This window comes from Dipodomys ordii, unplaced genomic scaffold (assembly GCF_000151885.1).
Source record: "Dipodomys ordii isolate 6190 unplaced genomic scaffold, Dord_2.0 Scaffold114, whole genome shotgun sequence".
Lineage (NCBI taxonomy): Eukaryota > Metazoa > Chordata > Mammalia > Rodentia > Heteromyidae > Dipodomys > Dipodomys ordii.
The window spans coordinates 2250868-2264374 of record NW_012267330.1 but is presented as its reverse complement, the minus strand read 5'-3'; the positions used below and the strand labels follow the sequence as shown (position 1 = coordinate 2264374).

The 13507-nt window shown below is 41.6% G+C and overlaps 1 protein-coding gene across 3 annotated transcripts in view; it reads right to left on the bottom strand.

The window, feature by feature from the left end:
* Wdr33 (WD repeat domain 33) overlaps positions 1-13507 on the bottom strand; it is a 125203-nt gene that overhangs the window by 74540 nt on the left and 37156 nt on the right. For 2 of the 3 annotated variants that reach the window (XM_013028843.1, XM_013028845.1), the window contains exon 2: positions 6862-6936. The exons of the other annotated variant lie outside the window; for it this stretch is intronic. The gene's annotated coding sequence lies outside the window, so the exon portion shown is untranslated. The remainder of the gene's footprint in view (positions 1-6861; positions 6937-13507) is intronic. 3 annotated transcript variants of the gene reach the window in all.

The window sequence follows — 13507 nt, the reverse complement described above, 5'->3', positions numbered from 1 at the left end:
AGTAGTATAGAAAGAAATAAACAATATTTTGTTCCATAATGAATTCAAAAAGCATATGAAGGGCTGGGAAGGTGGCTCAGTGGTAGAGCGCTTGCCTTGCATGCTCGAGGCCCTGTGTTCGATTCCTCAGCACCACATAAGCAGAAAGAAAAAAAGCCGGAAGTGGCGCTGTGGCTCAAGTGGTAGAGCACTAGCCTTGAGCTGAAGAGCTTAGGGACAGCGCTCAAGCCCAGAGTTCAGGCCCCATGACCGGACCCAAAAAAAAAAGCATATGAAATTACTGAGTAATTTCTCACTATGTGTATTTATACATATAAAGGGACATTATGCTAACATGCACAGAAAAAAAAAGAAGCTGGATGCCAGTGACTTATACATGTAATCTTAGCTACTCAGGAGGCTTCTTTTTTTTTTTGCCATTCCTGGGGCTTGAACTCAGGGCCTGGGCACTGTCCTTGAGCCTTTCTGTGCTCAAAGCTAGCACTCTACCACTTGGGCCACAGTGCCACTTCCAGCCTTTTCTGTTTATGTGGTACTGAGGAATCTTCCAAACCCAGAGCTTCAGGCAGGCTAGGCAAGCACTCCACCACTAAGCCACATTCCTAGCCCAGGAGGCTAATATTTTGAGGATCAAGCTTCAAAGCCAGCACAGACAAACAAATCCTACAGATTTTAATATCCAATTAACCAAAACAAGCCAAACTGGAGGTATGGCTAAAGTGGTAGAAGCCAAGCATGATCGAGAGGCTCTGAGTTCAAGCCCTAGTACTGGCACACATGTGCGCACGCACATACACACTCATCAAGATCTTAAAGTTTATCATCTTCAGTGTTCTACATTTAAATTTATTTGCTAATATTATTAATATGCTTTTGTTTAGTTTTGTTTTTTTTTCTTTTTCAGAGGGACTGAACTCAGAGACTCATATATGAGTTCAACCAGTAGTTATACATATGGCCAAATATACCTGATTTTAAAGTAATTTTAATGTTTTTTATTATCTTACAGAGGATAAAAACCTTTTTTTTTGGGTCGGTCATGGGGCTTGAACTCTGGGCCTGGGCACTGTCCCTCAGTTCTTCAGCTCAAGGCGAGCGCTCTACCACTTGAGCTACAGCGCCACTTCCGGTTTTCTGGTGGTTTATTGGAGATAGGAGTCTCACAGTCTCTCCTGCCCGGACTAGCTTTGAACTGCGATCCTCAGATCTCAGCCTCCTGAGTAGCTAGGATTACAGGCGTGAGCCACCAGCGCCTGGCGGTTAAACCCTTTTTAAATTAAATGTGTAACAATTAAAAAAAAAAAAAGAACGTCGGGGAAGGTAGGGAGGGAAGGGATGGTAGGGGGAAAACAATGGAGGGGGTAACAATGCTCAATAGGAAGTGTACTCATTACCTTGCTCATATAACTGTAACCCTCTATATAGTATCTTTACAATGAAAATTTTTTTTTAAAAAAGGAAAAAAATTCAATGTGTAAGAGAAAATTTTTTAGTTATTTCTTTGGCAGTAGTGGGGCTGTCTTGAATTTAGTTCATAGAGCTTGCAAAACAGGCACTCTGACTACTGCCATACCTCTAGCCCTCATTTTGCCCACAATTTTTGAGATAAGCTGATGCGTGAAATCAACCTATGTTACCCTTCCAATTGGCTAAGATAACAAGTCTGCACAATGTTCATGGTGTGCAGTGTCCAGCTTTTCATTGAGAAGCGGGTGTTGCAAACATTGCTCTGCCTGAGCTGTGATCCCAACAATTAGCTTCCTAAGTAGCTAGGATTACAGGTGAGAGCCATCAGAAGCAGGCAAGTACTTTTTTTTTTCTTAAGCCCATTAAAAAGGCACAGGATAGAAATTTGAAGTGCAGGGAGCTTGGAGCTCACACCTGTAATCCTCAGAAGGCTGAGCCAAGCACCAAGCTCATGCCTATAATCCTAACTACTCAGGAAGCTGAGATCTGAGGACAGAGGTTCAAGTCCGGCCCAGGCAGGAAAGTACGTTGAGAGTTTTATCTCCAATTAACCACCAGAAAACCGAAGTGGCATTGTGACTCAAGTGGTAGAATGCTAGCCTTGAGCTGAAGAGCTCAGGGACAGTGCCAGAGTTCAAGCCCCTTGACCAACCAACCACCCCCCCAAAAAAGGAGGAAGAGGCTGAGGATCAAGGTTGAAAGCTAAATGCCAGCTGGGGCAAAAAAGTCCATTAGACTGCCAAAAACATAGAAAGAGGAGCTGTGGCTCAAGTGGTAGAGCACTAGCCTTAAGAGGAAAATCTAAAGGACAATGGCCAGGCCCTGAGTTCAATTCCTAGTACTGCACATGGAAAGACAAGAAATTAAAGAAATTTTGACAATTATTGTTACTTCAAAAGCAGTTTATAGTTCCCTGTATTTTTCTGTCTTCTTATATTTACTTTCTTTCACTCTTAAAACACTAAAATAAGGGCTGGGAAGGTGGCTCAGTAGTAGAGTGCTTGCCTAGCATGCATGAGGCCCTGTTTCAATTCCTCAGTACCACATAAGCAGAAAAAGCCAGAAGTGGTGCTGTGGCTCATGTGGTAGAGTGCTTCAGCTAAGGGACAGAGCCCAGGCCCAGAGTTCAGACCCCACAACCAACAACAACAACAAAAAGAACACTAAATAAAAGAACACTAACTAAATGAAAAAAAGTTATGATTTCTAACTCAGTGGGATAGTGCTTGCTTCCACATGCAAAGCTCTGGTTTTGATCCCTAGCGCACGTGCTTGCGCACACACACGCACGCACACACACAGGAAATCTGTTCATTCTCTTCCTGCCCCCCCCCATCTCTTTCATCCCCATTTCCTCCCACCCCTGCCTCATTTTGATTCTGGCTCCTCCTGGAACAATAGTAATAACAAAAAGAACAAAGAAACAGAGTAAAGGGGAAATAAATGCACAGTGTAATAAAACATGCACTTAACATGTCTTTCAGTACTGGAGAAATCCCTGAGCTACATCACTAGCCTGCTGATTTGTAATGAAATAAGAAACATTGCACCTCTCAAGGCTATATATGAATTAAGTAGTACAAAAACCACCAAGCAGCCAGGCGCCCCTGTAATCCTAGCTATTCAGGAGGTTGGGATCTGAGAATTGTGGTTCAAAGCCAAGCCAGGCAGGAATGTCCCTGAGATTCTTATCTCCAACTAACCACCAGAAAATCGGAAGTGATGCTGTGGCTCAAGTGGTGGAGTGCTCACCTAGAGCTGAAGAGTTGAGGGACAGCGCCCAGGCCCAGAGTTCAAGCATCAAGACTGGGGGGAAGAGGGAGGGGCGCAGCTTCAATTCAGATTTACACCAAGTTTTCTAAGTCAGTTTTCCCAAAAGGATTCACTCTTGAAGAATGTTTTTGTGTTTTTTTTTTTGGAATTGTTTTTACCAGGCCTCATACTATGTATCATAGGATTGTATAGCCTGTGCTGCATTGTGATACTGATCCTTTGCCTTAGCCTCCTGATTGCTAGGATCACAGATACGCACCATCACCGGCTTACTCTTAAAAAGCATCTTTAAGCCAGGCACCAGCATTGTATCTATAATCCTAGCTATTCAGGAAGTTGAGATCTGAGGATCTTCTTTTGAAGCTGACATCAAGGGTTCATAAATGCCAGCCTGGGCAAGCATACATGCACACACTTTAAAAAAGAGTTCATAGGACTTTTGAGGGGATTGGTCATGGAGCCTGAACTCAGGGTCTGGGCACTGTCCCTGAGCTCTTTTGCTCAAGGCTAGTGCTCTACCACTTTGAGCCACAGAGCCACTTCCAGTTTTCTGGTGGTTAATTAGAGATAAAGAGTCTCACAGACTTTCCTGTCCAGGCTGGCTTTAAACTGTGATCCTCAGACCTCAGGCCTCCTGAGTAGCTAGAATTACAGAGGTGAGCCACCTGTACCTGGTGAGTTTATAAGACACATCTAGACCAATGGCTAGATATAGTGGCAAACATCTGTCATCCAACAATGTAGAAAGCACAAACAGAAAAATCACGGTATAGAGCGGACTGTGCATGAAGCAAGACCCTATCTCAAAATTAACCAACAAAAGGTCTGATAAGTGTGTGTAGTCCTCCTAATTAATAAGTGTTAAGGCCCAAATTCAAACCCAGTACTGAAAGAAAATTTTTAACCTTGTATTTTTTTACTAATATATGGAAACTAGATCTAAAGGACAAACATATTAATGTATAAAATGTATATAAACTTACATACAAACACATACATATATAAACACACATATATACATATGTAAAAACATTATCTAAACTATAGCACTATGTAGGAAGATGATGGGAAGGAGAGGGGAAAAGAAAAATGGCAGACAAATAACTTCAAATTATAATGCAACTGTGTTTGAAAAGGCATAAAGAGGGCTGGGAAGTTGGCTCAGTGGTAGAGTGCTTGCCTCATGTGCATGAGGCCCTGGGTTCAATTCCTCAGCACCACATAAGCAGAAAAAACCCAGACACAGCACTGTGGTTCAAGCAGTAGGGTGCTAGCCTTGAGCTGAAGGACTGAGGGTCACCACCTAGGCCCAAATTTCAGCCTCCACAACCAACAAAAAAGAAAAAAAAAGACATATGGAAGTTCAATGAAAACTGTTTATGGGGGAAAAAACAGAGGGTTGCTCTGAATAAAACATAATAAAATGCATAATATATGCATGCCCTGATTTCACTGGTGCAATTACTACATACTAAAAAAAAATAAGTAACAGGAAACTAAAAGTCTTGGATGGGAGTGGGGACCAGCTAATGAAAACAGTGAATAAGGATAAATATGACCAAAGGACTTTTGATGAGGCCTGTAATCCTAGCTACTCAGGAGGCCGAGATCTGAGTGTTGTGGTTCAAAACTAACCTGGGCAGGAAACTCTAGGAAGACTTTTACCTCCAATCTACCAAAAAGGTGGCTCAATGACACAAGTGATAAGAGCCCTAGCCATTGGCAAAAAAAAAGCTCTAGTCGGGCACCAGTGGCTCACGCCTGTAATCCTAGCTACTCAGGATGCTGAGATCTGAGGATCATGGTTCAAAGCCAGCCGGGACAGGAAAGTCTGTGAGACTCTTTTCTCCAATAAACCACTAGAAATCCGGAAGTGGCGTGCTGTGGCTCAAGTGGTAGAGAGCTAGCCTTGAGCTGAAGAGCTGAGGGACAGTGCCCAGGCTCAGAATTCAAGCCCCATGACTGAGCAAAAAAAGAGCTCTGGAACAAGATCCAGGCCCTGAGTTCAAGGAGAAAGGAGAGGGGCAGGGAGGGGAGAGGAGGGGGAGGGAGGGAGGGAGGGAAGAAGGGAGTGAGACAGGGAAGGAGAGAAGGAGAGGAGGGAGAGAGGGAGGGAGGGAAGAAGGGAGGGAGGGAAGAAGGGAGGGAGGAAAGAAGGGAGGGAAGGGAGGAAAGAAAACAAAGCAATTTAACCTGCTGAAATTGGGGCTAGGAAAGTGGCTTAGTGGTAGATAAGTTGCCTGGCATGCAGAAGCCCTGGGTTCAATTCCTCAGTACCACATAAACAGAAAAAGCCAAAGTGGCACTGTGGCTCAAGTGGTAAGAATGCTAGCCTACCACTTGAGCAAAAGAAGCTCAGGGACAGTGCCCAGGCCCTGAGTTCAAGCCCCAGGATGAGAAAGACAAAACAATAAATAAAAACAAAAATAAACCTGCTGACATTGTCTTAAGGAGGGGAGGGAGTGTGATAAAGGACAAAGAGGATAGGATGGATCCAAATCCATTGTAAACATATGTAGAAATGCCATAATAAAACCCTCCTTGTAGAACTAATGTAACCAATAAACAGAAAACAATTAAATCCAGGGACTGGGAAGGTGGCTCAGTGGTGGAGCGCTTGGCCTTGCATCGATTCCTCAGCACCACATAAGCAAAAAGAAAAAAACCGGAAGTGGCGCTGTGGCTCAAGTGGTAGAGTGCTAGCCTTGAGTTGAAGAGCTGAGGGACAGTGCCCAGGCCCAGAGTTCAGGCCCCACGACTGGACCCCCCCCCAAAAAAAGGAAACAAATAAATCCAAACAAATGAATTCATCTTGACTGTTTTGTACACACAAATCTTCAATGTTCTAACCCATGAACACAATTTTTTATCAAGTGCTTACCTTCTATTATATACATCAGATATAGTACATTGCTCTAATATAAAATTAGACACAGCATTTAGTTTTCAGATTCCACGGTGTCTGGTCCCCATCTCTACATTTTTGCGAATAGAAAGACTCCCAAATACATAATACTCTGTAAGTACATACTAAACATTCAAGTTTTCAATTATTTACCAAAGTAAGACAGCCAGTCAACTCTGCTACATCTACTTTGTCGTGTGAATTAAATGCACTTACTTCTATTGTGTTTTTGTTTCAAGAAATTAAAGGAAGAGAAAAACTCACCAAGTCATACAACTATTTAAACACAACTGAAAGTAACAGGACTAAGAGCTTCTCCACACTAACAGAACTGCATAATACAGGTGCAAAAGTTTTTTATTTGTTTTAAAGTCTTGCTTTTTAAAAATTGTTTTGACTGCGCTTGGTCAGAACTGCATGTAGCCCAGCATCAGTGGTCCATGACTGTAATCCCAGCTACTGCGAAGATCATGGCTCAAAGTAAAACCAAGCCAGGAAGTCCAAGGAAGTCTCTTATCTATAACTTAACCAACAAAAACTGGAAGGGGAGCTGTGGCTCAAATGGTAGAACACTAACCTTGAGTGCAAAAGCTAAAAAAGACCGAACCCAGGCCAAGTAAAAGTCCCAGTGCCTGTGTGCTTGTGCACATACCCATACACCCACACACCCACCAAAGAAAAAGCATGTAGTAAATCTACAAGTAAGATGAGCTTACTGTAATTCTGTTTCTTGTCCCAACTGCTCACATAGTATCTTCATTTATAATCTTAGTCATGTGATGCAACCACAACTATAGTTGAAGACAAAAGCAGATAGGGAAAAATATAAATGCTTATCTTGAAGAAAAAAGTTACGACAAATTTCACATTTTACAATTGTGCTACAAAGTAACTTATTCACAAAAACTATACCAACAACTATAGTAATTATATATAAAAACTAAAAAAAAAATCTTTAAATTAGTGCAACAATAAATAATCAAATTGGAAATCAGACAGATTTTGTAATGGTATTACAAGTAAGCAACACCAAAATAATTAAGCAGATATTAGTAGCCACACACTTAAGACTTACCAAATAGTTGAAAACCCTGTGACAAAGGAATCTAGAATGAGAATTGCATTTATGTCTAGAACTAATCATCTGAGTGCTGACTAGTAGCTCACACTTGTAATCCTAGCTACTTGAGAAGGTGAAAATTAGAGGTCAAGGTTCAAAGCCAGCATGGGCAGAAATGCTAGACTGCAGGTATGAATCCAGTAGTAAATGGGTTGAGAGCAAAGACAAGTACAACCCCTCACTACACACACTACACACACCACACACACACACTCCCGAAGAGTGCGCGCACACACGCGCGCACACACACGCACACGCACGCACATGCACGCACACACACACACGCACGCACGCACAAAAAAACATTTGAAGGAAACGAAGAACAGCTCTTTCTCATTCACTGAAAGTATAATGGCCAGCATAACTTTTTCCCACCCAACACAATCCAAAAGTTGGCCACCAGTGGCTCATGCCTGTAATCTAGCAACTTGTGAGACTCAAGTCTCAGGACTGCTATTTATAGCCAGCCGAGGCAAAACAGTCTTCTGACTTTTTTGACTCTTACTTATCTCCAATTTTCCATTGAAAAAAAAGCCTGAAGTGCAGTTGTGACTCAATTGTAGAGCACAAGTCTTAGGCCAAAAAGCTATGCAAAAAATGAGAGGCCCTGAGTTCAAATAATAATAACGAAAATAATAATAATAATAATCCAAAATAATCTATTCCTCAACCAGATATCTCACATTATAATACAGAAATATTTTACCGTACTGTATCTCCAACTAGAACACAAGGGTGTCTTTCTTATAGAAAGTGGCCTACATAAAGCTCAACTAATTCCACAAATTAAACCAAAATCAATTCACTAAACTCTTCATACAACTAAGTGAAATGGCTTCAAACAAAGATTCAGAAGTTTATAGATCTGAGGTACTGTCATCAAAACCCAAACCAGACAAGATGGTTCACTCTTGTAATACCAACAACACAGGAAGAAGACACCAGAAAAATCTTGGTTTGAGGCCAGCTGGAACACAAATGTTGTCTAGTCTCCATGTAAATAAGCTAAGCAAGCAGTATTGGTAGGTGCCTGTGATCCCAGCTATATGAGAGGCCATGAAGGATCATGGTGTAAGACCTGCTTGGGCCAAATATGTTAAGACCCAGGGCTGGGAAGGTAACTCAGTGGTAGAATGCTTGCCTTGCATGCATGAGACCCTGGGGCACTGTGGCTCAAGTGGTAGAGCGTTAACCTTGAACTGAAGAGCTGAGGGACAGTGCCCAAGCCCAGAGTTCAGGCCCCACAACCGACAAAAAAAAAAAAAAAAAATCTAAAGTATACATTAGAAAGAACTTCTTTCTGGCAGGAAGCAGGAACAGTACTAGGTTTAAATTCAGGACTTCATGTATGCTAGGCAGGCACTCTATGATTGAGCCACACCTCAAGCCCCTACTCTAGTTACTGTTCAAAGGGTCTCACTTTAGTCCGAGCTGGCCTTAAACAGCAATCCTATTTATACTTTCCATATACAGCTACTCGTTTTTTGGTATGTTTTTTGTTGGTTGTGGGGCTTGAACTTTGGGCCAGGGCACTGCCCCTGAGCTCTTCAGCTCAAGGCAAGCACTCTACAGCTTGAGCCACAGCACCACTTCCAGTTTTCTGATGGTTTACTGGAGATTAGAGTCTCATGGACTTTCTTGCCTGGGCTGGCTTTATACCATAATCCTCAGATCTCAGACTCCTGAATAGCTAGGAGGATTTCAGGTATGAGCCACCAGCACGAAGCTCCAGCTTATTAATTTTTTTTTGTCGGTTGTGGGGCCTGAACTCTGGGCCTAGGCTCTGTCCTTCAGCTCTTCAGCTCAAGACTAGAGCTCTACCACTTGAGCCACAGCACCACTTCCAGTTTTTTCTGCTTATGAGGTGCTGAGGAATCGAACCCAGGGCCTCATGCATGCAAGGCAAGCACTATACCACTGCGCCGCCTTCCCAGCCTCTGAGCCTCAGTCTTGGATCAAAAAATAAAAAAATGTTTTAAAGAATTTTCCCTCAGAGGGGCTGGGAAGGTGGCTCAGTGGTAGAGCGCTTGCCTTGCGAGCATGAGGCCCTGGGTTAGATTCCTCAGCACCATATAAGCAAAAAGAAAAAAGCCGGAAGTGGCACTGTGACTCAAGTGGTAGAGTGCTAGCCTTGAGCTGAAGAGCTGAGGGACCGTGCCCAGGCCCAGAGTTCAAGCCCCATGACCAAAAAAAAAAAAAAAAAACGATAGGCACGGAAAAGACTAGTGGTGGGAGAGGCGGTTGTAGGTATATGTAGTTATAAAATGGGGATCTCTTACAGAAATGAACTGCTGCCTGACTGTGGTAGTAGATAAAAAAGCATATAACAATAATATCATAATATGTAATACATATAATAAAACTGTAGCACACTATACACACACATATATATACACACACAAAATGAATACAAGTAAAATGAAAGCAAATCTCATCTTTTGATCATTATACTCTCAACACTTTTCTTGTAATTTTATGTTTGTTTCCTGATATTCAGGCCAGCCCTCAACCACTGACCTATATCCCTAGCCCTAAGCTGTAACAGTCTTGCAAGTGTGTTACCATTGGGAGAAACTGGATATTCAGAATTTCTGTATCATTTTTCACAAATGCACATGAATCTAGAATTATCAATAAAAGCTCACAAGTCAGGCAGTGGTGGCTCATGTTTGTATGTATCTATTTAGGAGGCTAAGATCTGAGAATCACAATTCAAACTCAGCCCAGGCATTAAAGTCCATGAGACGCTTCTTTCCAATTAACCACCAGAAAACTGGAACCAGCAGTGGCTCCAAGTGGTAGAACACCAGAAAAGGAGCTCAGGACCAGCAGCCAGGCACTGAGTTCAAGCCCCATGGCCAACAGAAAATAAATAAAATTTTACTTATAGTATTAAGCTGTGTAAGGTACACTTCATGCTTGAAATTCTAGTTACTCTACTCAAACGGTTCAGACAAGAGATCAAAAGTTCACCAGCAGGCATTAATGTCCAAGACATTATATCTCCAATTAACCAGCAAAAATGCTGGACTGGAGGTATGGCTCAAGTGAAGGAAAGCCATCAATGAACAACAACAAAAAAAAAAAAATCAGAGTGAGAACATGAGGTTCAAGTTCAAGGCCCACACCATGGAGTGAGGAAACACAGGTCAAGGAAAAGTGATTAAGGGGTAAGTTTGACCAGGATTCATTGGATGCATGTATGGAAATACACAATGAAAAGCTCATTATACAAATAATATATCCTAATAAAAAATAACTAATGTAAACTGAAAGTCTAGATCAGTGGTATGATATCTGCTTACGATTCACAAGGCTAAAAAGGGAGAGTAGGGGTCATTTGATAGTGTGCTTGCCTAGCAAGTATGCAAGCAAGGGCCTGCCGAGACAACACATGTAAAATAGTCAATAAATTATTTTGAGTCTTTAATTCACACGTCATGTACAGGGAAGGGAGCAGGAACTATTTCTCTCCTCTCTCTCTCCCTACTTTAACTATTATATACTAAAATAAATCTTTCCTAAAACTTTCCCCAAAAAGAGCATTTTAAATTGTTATTATGGAGCTGGGAATATGGCTTAGTGGTAGAGTACTTGCTTAGCATACATGAAGACCTGGGTTTGATTCCTCAGTGCCACATAAACAGAAAAAGCCAGAAGTGACTCTGTGGCTCAAGTGGTAGAGCCTTGAGCAAAAGAAGCTCAGGGACAGTGCCCAGGCCTTGAGTTCAAGCCCCAGGACTCGCAAAAAAAAAAAAGATTGTTGTAAGCCTAGAGCTGGAAGGTAGGCCTGTTATCCTAGTACTTGGGAAGATCACACCAGCATATGCTACATGGAAAGATCATATGTGTGTGTTATCGTGTATATGAACTATCTATATGACTATAGATAGACAGATAAATATAAAACCATCATAAACTGATGACTGAATTTGTCATGATAAAGTTCTTTTTTTTTTCCTTTTTATCTGTCAAGGGGCTTTAACTCAGAGCCTAGGTACTGACCCTAAGCTCGTTTGCTCAAGGCTGGTGCTCTACCACTTCAAGCCACAATGCCACTTTCAGTTTTCTGGTGCTTAATTGGAGATAATAGTCTCATGGACTTTCCTGCCTGGGCTGGCTTCGAACCAAGATCCTCACATTTAAGCCTCCTGAGTAGCTAGGATTACAGGGATGAGTCACTAGAGACCAACTAAAAGCTCAATTTTTATTAACCTTCAAATGTAGTTGGTTTTCCTCTTGCATAGCATTTAAGACACAGTTTTACCTGTACGACTTCATAGCAATTTCCAACTGTATACTTAGCTATAAAGTTACTGAAACATTAAGTGATACATTAAAATTGCCAGATACATGTTGCTTTGTACATGTTATGTAATAGGCTTTGTTTTTAGCATTTTTATCATCTTCCTTATTATCTATAAAAACAGTTGTAGAAAAGGGTCAGGTGCTAGTGGTTCACATCTGTAATTCTACCTACTCAGGAAGCTGAGATCTGAGAATCATGGTACAAAGCCAGCCCAGGCAGGAAAGTCCATGAGACTCCTATCTCCAATTAACCACCAAAAGGCCAGAAGTAGAGCTATGGCTCAAGCAGCAGAGCACTAGCTTTGAGTAAAAATGCTCCGGGATGGTGCCCAGGTCCTAAGTTTAAGACCCAGGACTAGAACCAAAGGGGGGAAAAAAACACTTCAAAAAAAAAAAAAAACGTTTCTCCAGGTCTTTAAATGACAGCTCACTTCCTTTTAAGGGCCTTTTGCCATCATATGGATGTGCCACAGTTTATTTACCTACTGAAGCACATTGTTTGTTTCAGTTTGGGCAAGTATGCTTGGAATAAGACACATGTGCAGACTTTTAAGTAGAAGCAACAAGCAAAACTGCTATTCCAACAATAATGCCAGAGTATTCTTAAGTATTGTAAGAAACTGTCAAATTGTCTTTCAAAATGGCTGTATCATATCACATTCCACCAGCAATGAATGACAGTTCCTGTTGTTTGACAACACGAACATTAACAACTTTTGGTATGGCCAGTGCTTTCTATGTCAGTCACTGTTACAGCTGTTTAGTGATGTCTCATTTTCATTTTACAGTTCCATACTATGCAAATATATGATGTTGCACATCTTTCCACATGCTCATTGTATATCATCTGTGTTAATCTGCCTGTTCAGATCTTTCTTTAATTTGGTAAATCCTTAAATCCTAATAGGGCTCTGCTCTCAAGTTTAATAGCCTTCTAAAAAGTCAACAACTTTTTTTCTTTAGAGTGCTGGGTTTGAACTCAGGGGCTTCCTGCTTGTTAGGTTGTCACTCTAGCAAGCTATCCCTTTTTGTGTGGTAGTTATTTTGGAGATAGAGTTTCCTTCCTGCCCAGCATGCACCTAGGCTGTAATAACTGGAATAAAAAGCATGTGTCACTACGTCAAGTTTCTTCCACTGGTGGAAAGTACAATGGACGTAATTACCTGGGATGGCTTGGAAGAAACCACTATCCTCTCAATCTCAACCTAAGATGAGAGGCATGTGTCACTTGAGTCCAAGAACTGGAGATTAGCCTGGGTAATAGAGCATATTTTCATTTATATATATATAGATAGATAGATATAGATATATATACTTGAATAAATACCATGTACTCTACATATTTGCATATACATTAAACTTAACTGCAAGAATTAAAACAATCAGATGTGCTAGCACACCTCTGTAATCCCAGCACTCCAAAGTTAAAAGTCAACCTGGATTACATAGTAAAACACTGTCTCAAAGAATAAAAATTAAAGCTGGGCGCTGGCGACTCATGCCCATAATCCTAGCTACTTAGAAGGCTGAGATCTGAGGATCACAGTTCAAATCCAGCCAGGGCAGGAATGTCTATAAGACGCTTGTCTCAAAAATTACACACACACCAAAAAAAAAAAAAAAAAAGCCAGAAGTAGAGCTGTGGTTTAAACTGTAGAGTGCTAGCCTTGAGCAAAAGAAGCTCAAGGACAGAGCCAAGGCTCTAAGTTCAAGCCCCAGGGCAAGAACCAAATTAAAACAAAAAAAATTAAGGGCTGGGGTTGTGGCTGAAATAGTAGAATGGCTGCCTAACAAGCACCGAGGTCAGGTCTTTTACTTCAAAACCCCGTACCAACAAAAAGGTTAAAAATAGGGCTGGGAAGGTGGCTCAGCGGTAGAGCGCTTACCTTGCATGCTTGAGGCCCTGGGTTCGATTCCTCAGCACCACATAAGCA